We start from the raw sequence: 7,298 nt of genomic DNA, 5'->3' as shown, positions 1-7,298 counted from the left end.
GCCGAGGGTTCGGATCCCACATACAGACCGGTTCCCGCTCACTGGCTGAGCGAGGTGCGGGCGCAGCACCGAGGTTTGCGATCCATTGCCAGACACGAAAAAAGACAAAAAGGAAAAAAAAAAAAGCTGGAGGCATAAAACTGCCTGATTTTAAATTATACTACAAAGCTATAATGAACAAAACATCATGGTACTGGCATGAATATAGACACTGAGACCAATGCAACAGAATCGAGAGCCCAGAAATCAACCCACAGATTTACAGCCAACTGATCTTTGACGATGGCAACAAAAACATACATTGGGGAAAAGACTGCCTCTTCAATAAATAGTGCTGGGGAAATTGGATATCCATATACAGAAGAATGAAACTAGACCTGTATCTCTCACAATATAAAAAATCAACTCAAAATGGATCAAATATTTTAAAATAAGACCTAATACTACAAAATTCCTAAAGGAAAACATAGGAGTAATACTTCGGGAAATAGTACTGGGCAAAGACTTTGTAAATAGGACCCAAAAAGCACAAACAGCAAAATAAATGAATGGGATTACATCAAACTAAAAAGATTCTGCACAGCAAAGGAAACAATCAATAGAGTGAAAGACAACCTCAGAGTGGGAGAAAATATTTGCAAACAATGCATCTGACAAGAGATTTAGAGAATATGTAAGGACCTCAAATAACTACATAGTAAAAGATAAATAAATAAATAAATAAACAAACAAATAAATAAATAAATAAATAAATAAATAAATAAAATAAAAGAACCCAATTAAGAAATGGGAAAAGGAGATGAACACATGTTTTTTGAAGTTAGGCATAAAAATGGCTAACAGGTACTTGTAAACATGCTCAATATCACTAATCATCAGGGAAATACAAATCAAAGCCACACTGAGATATCCTTTCACCCTGGTCAGACAGGCCATTATCCCAAATCCTGAGAATAAAAAATGTTAGTGAGGATGCAGGGAAAGAGGAACTCTTCTACATTGTTGGTGGGACTGTCAAATAATACAGCCACTATGAAAAACAGTATGGTGGTTTCCCAAACAACTACTGATTAATATACCATATGATCCAGCAATCCCACTTTTGGGTATATACACAAAGAAATCGAAATCATCATGTCGAAGGGAAACCTGCACTCATGTGCTCATCATAGCTCTATTTATAATAGCCAAGACATGGAACCAACCTAAATATCCATTGATGGATAACTGGGTAAGGAACTTGTGATACATATACACAATGGAATACTACTCAGCCATAGAAAGAATGAAATTCTGCCATTTGCAGCAACATGGATAAGCTTGGAGAAAATTATGTTAAGTAAAATAAGCCAGGTACAGAAAGAGAAATACCACATGTCCTCACTCATAAGTAGGAGCTAAGAGAGAAAGAAGGAAGAATAGAAAGTTGACAGTGGTGTGTTGGACTTTCAGCAGTAGAGAACAGACCAAGAGTGGCCAGGACAGGGGGTGGGGATGGGACAGGGACACTGCAGAGAGGCTGGGTGGAAGACGTGGGGAATAATTGCAGTCCAAGGTGGTGTGCATGCTGATAGCACTAAATTCTTCACCACAATTTGGGCACAGATGCTGGCAGACAGCTGTTTCTCCATTAATCTGTATGATCAATAAACTAAATAAATAGATAGAAAATAAATAAAGCCTCCAGTGCCAGGAACGGGTAAGCATCCTTCCCAGAAATATTCATAATCTCACCTAGTTGTATTCAGTGCAGGATTTTTTTTTTTTGGGGGGGGGTGCGGAAATTAAAAGATAATTTATTTCTTCTTTTTATTATTTTATTACGTTTATTTTAACTTCTCAATATGCATTATAGTTGATTTTTGTGACCCTTTACCTGTTCCTCTTTCACCCCTCCCTCTCTCTTATCTGTTCACTTGTCTTAACAAATTCAAGGAATTGTGATTGTGTGTCTTCTTCCCCGCCCATCCTTTATTTGTTTGTGTATTTCTTTATTTATTTTTAGCTCCCACAAATAAGTGGGAACATGGTATTTCTCTTTCTGTGTCTGACTTGTTTCACATAATGTAATTTTTTTCTAAGTCCATCTATGTTGTTGTGAATGGTAGTATTTCATTCTTTTTTATAGCAGAGTAGAATTCCTTTGTGGACATATAACACAGTTTCCTTATCCACTTATCTGATGATGGACGACTGGGCTGGTTCCAGCACATGGCTATTGTAAATAGTGCTGCAATAAACATTGCAGTTCAGGTATCCCTTTGGCATGATGATTTCCATTACTCTGGGCATATTCCCAGCAGTGGAATAGCTGGGTCATGTGGTAGATCTATCTGTAATTGTTTGAGGAACCTCCATACCATTTTCCATAAAGGCTGCATCATTTTGCAGTACCACCAACAGTGTATGAGAGTTTCTTTTTGTCTGCAACCTCTCCAGAACTTACCATTCTCAATCCTTTGGATATTAGCCATCCTGATAGGAGTGAGATGGTATCTCAAAGTGGTTTTTATTTGCATTTCCCGGATGCTGAGTGATGCTGAGCATTTTTGCATGTGTCTGTCGACCATTCGTGTATCTTCCTTTGATAAACGCCTATTAAGCTCCTTTGCCCATTTTTTAATTGGGTTATCTGGGGGTTTTTTGCTGTAAAGTTGTTTGTGTTCCATGTATATTCTGGATATTAATCCTTTGTCAGATGTATATTTTGCAAATATTTTCTCCCACTCTGTTGGCTGTCTTTTCACTCTGTTGATTGTATCTTTTACTGTGCAGAAGCTTTTTACTTTGATATAGACATGTTCCAGGAATGTCAAGATATTAAGTTAACAGAGCTAAAAAAAAATAACTAATTCCTTAAAATCTAATAATGGAGACAGTATACAAGCAAATTTTTTAAAAAATTGTCAGATGGTGACAAATGCTATGAAGAAAAAGAAAAAAGGTAAAAAGGAAAGAGTGGGTGTGGTGTTTTTTTGTTTTTTTTTTTACTGGGAATTCAAGAAAGACCACCCGACACAGTGACAATTGAACAGAGACCGTAATGAAGACAGGGCAAGAGTGTCAGCGTCACCTGCAGAAGTGTGTGTCTGGCAGGATGAATGGCCAGTGCAGAGGCCCTGAGGAAGGAGCTTGGTCATGGCCAACAAGGAAGAGAGTGTTACAGGGGAATGAGCAAGAGGAGAGTGAATAGAGGTGGTATCAGAGAATGCTGAAGAATGAGGTGGCCTCATAGCTGCTGAAACTTTAGGACACAATGAGACCCTCTACCCAGAGGTTGCATGTCACTTTATTAATTTTGTTGCAAAGGTGCCCTGTGATAGAAATGCAGCTCCTTTTTATTTCCATAAGTTGTCTTCAGTTTTTTGCTTTATATCATGGTAACTTTTGGCATGTGTTAAACCCAGGGCCGTTTTTAAAGGTGCCCTGTGATAGAAATGCAGCTCCTTTTTATTTCCATAAGTTGTCTTCAGTTTTTTTGCTTTATATCATGGTAACTTTTGGCATGTGTTAAACCCAGGGCCGTTTTCCTTAAACCTGTGCTCACTCCTAAAGCTGCATGCATGCACACACACATGCACACACACACACAGATGTAGCACAATGTGGCCTGCCTGGGCCATGTTAATGCTATGATCTTCATACCCCAGTCACACTAATAGAAAAGAGTGGATACCAGGCAAGTTGTCAGTATCAGATTGTCTCTTCCCTAGAGGATGTAGAATTTATCTCCAGAAATTCCAGTTTATGATTCTCCTGTACACATGTAACCTTGAGACTCCACTTTGGAATGGCCATTTTCTGCTCTTTGTTTAAAGAAACATTAAATACCTGACCAGGAAACAGAGAAAAATAAAAATTAATTGAACCTGAATGGGTAAAAATGATCTGAAATATTCATGTAGTCCTTGAAAATTTGCAAGAAAGAAAAAGCTTCTTTGCTTTTGGAGACAATCTAACTCTTGTTATATCCTCTTGAGATCCAGCAAGAATAATGGAGGAAAGAGATACATTTGCCAAACAATGTAATGCTATCTTTTCAGGGTCAAGATACTTAGAGATGGAGAAACCCAAGAGAAAAAATGTGCAAATGACATAAATCAACTGTGTAAAAAGGGAAATAAAGAAAGAAACACACCATTTAGGCATTTTTACATGAAACAAAAGACTTGTTTTTCCTGTGCCTATTACATATTTATTTGAACAATTAGTTTTATATAGTTCCTCAGTGAATAACAGAGGCCCTTCTCTCATTTTTCTTGTGTGGTATCTTCTCTTTGTTATTCTCAGGCTTTGTGTTTTGATCTCTGTTTGACAAATCTAATAGGCACACTCTTGTCCTGGTTCTGGTCTTCCTCCAACACACAAAGTTTTCCCTGATGTTACTCCATGAAATCCTGCACACACTATGACAATTCTATCCTTCTCTGCTAAAAAGAATTCTTCATATAGTTAATCCTTGAGGACATTATGTCATACACACCTTTATTTTATTGTTCTGTATCTTAATCATTATCAAGCAAGATTCATATGAGCAGAGACTTCACCTGCTTTGCTTAGTTTAGTATTTTCCAAAGGTATGTGAATATATGTGCATTGCAAAAAACAAATTAAAGAAAAGAGGTTATGAAATAAAAAGAATGTTGGGGGAATAAAACCACCTTAAATATAGAGGTTTTAAAACAACTGTAGTAAACAAAGTTGAATGAGCATCAAAAAATAATTGAAAGAGACATAATATAACAGTAACTTATTGATATGCAATAAATTAATTATTAAGTGGATAAGGATCTAGACATTAAAAAGTATAATACATAATGTTCCTAGAAAGTTCTGGCACATGGTAGATGCTCACTTAATATTTGTTGAATGAATCAGGAAATAAGTCTCAGTAAATATAGACATTTAGTATATGACCAGGTTGTATTTCAATTTAGTTGAAGAAGGATGAATTAAAGTTGGCATATATGGTTATCTGCTGGGAAGGAAATCATGTTGGTCCCATTTTTCACACACCCTACAAAAAATCAGAGTAATTAAATGCCACAGTGCAAAAGTAAACAATACATTTTAGCTGAATATCTAAAAAACTACATAGAAAATCTACAGGTGGAGAAAGCATCTTAACTAAGGCAAGAGACACAGAAGTAAGAGAAAGATGTATAATTGACTAGACAAAATACAAAACACTGTATGGGCAAAAATATCCCCCAAAAGTAAATGGAGAATCAAAAATCTGTATAATATTTTCAAAAGCAGATACAGCAAAAAAAGGGGGGGCATATAATAATAACAAGCAAGTCAAAATGATGATTATATAAGTGAATCTTTGTTCAAACTCAGTAATAGTTTATGAGAACAAGAAATATCTTTCAAAACCTGGAGCCTGGGTAAAAACAAATTCCCCATTGAGTGGTGTTAGAACTTCTAGATGGTAACAAGACATACTTCAATTTTGCTGGCAGAAATGTGAAGTTTTCTTGAGACCTTGAGAAAAGCAAGGTCTTGAGAAGATAATGTGGAGACAGATATGCAAAATGCAGGTATTTATTAACTCAAAGTTTCTCAGTTTCAACACTGCTCAAAGTATGGGCCAGATCCCCCCCTCCTCCTTAACTTTATTTTTTTTTATTGATTATACATATTCATGGACTACAAAACTGACCATCACCACCTGTGCCCAACATGTGATGATCAGATCAATACTATCTCATGCCCTTTACAACAAATTGCAATTATTCTCCATGTCCTCAACCCAATTACCTCCCAACTTCCCTTCCTCTCCCTCCCAACACCCCCAGCAATCTTAGGTATGCTCTCTCCTTCTGCAACTCCAATGCACCACTATGGTCTTTCTTCCCTTCCTTCTTTCTCTCTTAGCTCCCACTTATGAGTGAGGTATATATTATGTGGTGCTTCTCTTTCTGTACCTGGCTTATTTTGCCTAACATACTTTTCTAAAAGCTCATCCATGTTGCTGTGAATGACAGAATTACATTTTTTTTAATAAATGAGCTGTATTCCACAGTGCATATATACCAAATATTCCTTAAATGGTCATCCATCGATGGGCATTAAGGTTGGTTCCATATCTTGGCTATTGTAAATAAACCTGCGATGAGCATGGGAGTGAGGTATACCTTTAACATGATGATTTCCATTTCTTTGGTTATATACCCAGAAGTGGGATTGCTGGATCATATGCAGGATCTATCTGTAGTTGCTGGAGAAATCTCCATACTGTTTCCATAGTGGTTATACTAATTTACAGTCCTACCAACAGTGTAGGACTCTTCCCCAGTCTCAACATACTCTCAGTCTTTATTACAGCCAGTCTAACCATGGTGAGATAATATCTCAATGTAGTTTTAATTTGCATTTCCCTGATGATTAGTGATGATGAGCATTTTTTTAAACGTTTGTCTTCCTTTTGCTTATATTCCTTACAAAAATATTTATTCAGCTCCTTTGCCCATTTCTTAAATTGGGTTGTGTGGAATATACTAAAAAGCATATGTACTTCACAGGGCTTGGTTTTCTAAAGTCTTGCAGTTTCAAATATTGACCTTGCAGGGACAGAAAATTTTCCCCAGGCTAGTGAGTCTTTGTTGCAAGATAAGAATTGTGGCACAGCAGGTTGATGGCTCAAAGACAGACTAGTTACTCATTGTTATGTAAAGATACTGAGAAATTGCTGTATGGTCACTTAATTGTCTAATGGAATGTCATCTGACTTGTTTCACTGAAAGTTACTAGCCTATATTGTTAAACTATAACCCCACCTATATTCTCTACCTGTAACTTCCTGGTCTGGAAAATAAATGCAGGAAGAGAACCCCAATTTGCTGTTAATTTCCCGAGGAAGGGAACCCCCTCACTTGAGCATTCCCAGGGAAGTTAACCATTTTGTGGCTTCTCACTGCTCGGAAGAGATGGGCTTTGAGTAATCCTTTGCATCTCTGTCACAAAGAGGAAGTGGGGTGCCAAATCCATGGGGGGTGTGGGGGTGTAGCAACACAAAGAAACAGGGTTGTTTGTTTTTTTACTCTGTACTTGCTTGAGTTCCTTCTATGATCTGGATTTTAACCCCTTTTCAGATGAATAGTTTGCAAATATTTTCTCCCATTCTATAGGTTGTCTCTACACTCTGTTGATTGTCTCTTTGCTGTGCAGAAGCTTTTTAGTATGGCCAGCCACCAAACTCATTTTTATTTATTTATTTATTTTAATTTTTTTATTTTTTTCCGTTAAATTTTTATTTTGTTAATATACACTGTATATGATTATTATGGCCCATC

This window comes from Galeopterus variegatus, unplaced genomic scaffold (assembly GCF_000696425.1).
Source record: "Galeopterus variegatus unplaced genomic scaffold, G_variegatus-3.0.2 Scaffold7886, whole genome shotgun sequence".
Lineage (NCBI taxonomy): Eukaryota > Metazoa > Chordata > Mammalia > Dermoptera > Cynocephalidae > Galeopterus > Galeopterus variegatus.
The sequence above is the reverse complement of the archived record's forward strand: the minus strand, read 5'-3'. Positions refer to the sequence as shown.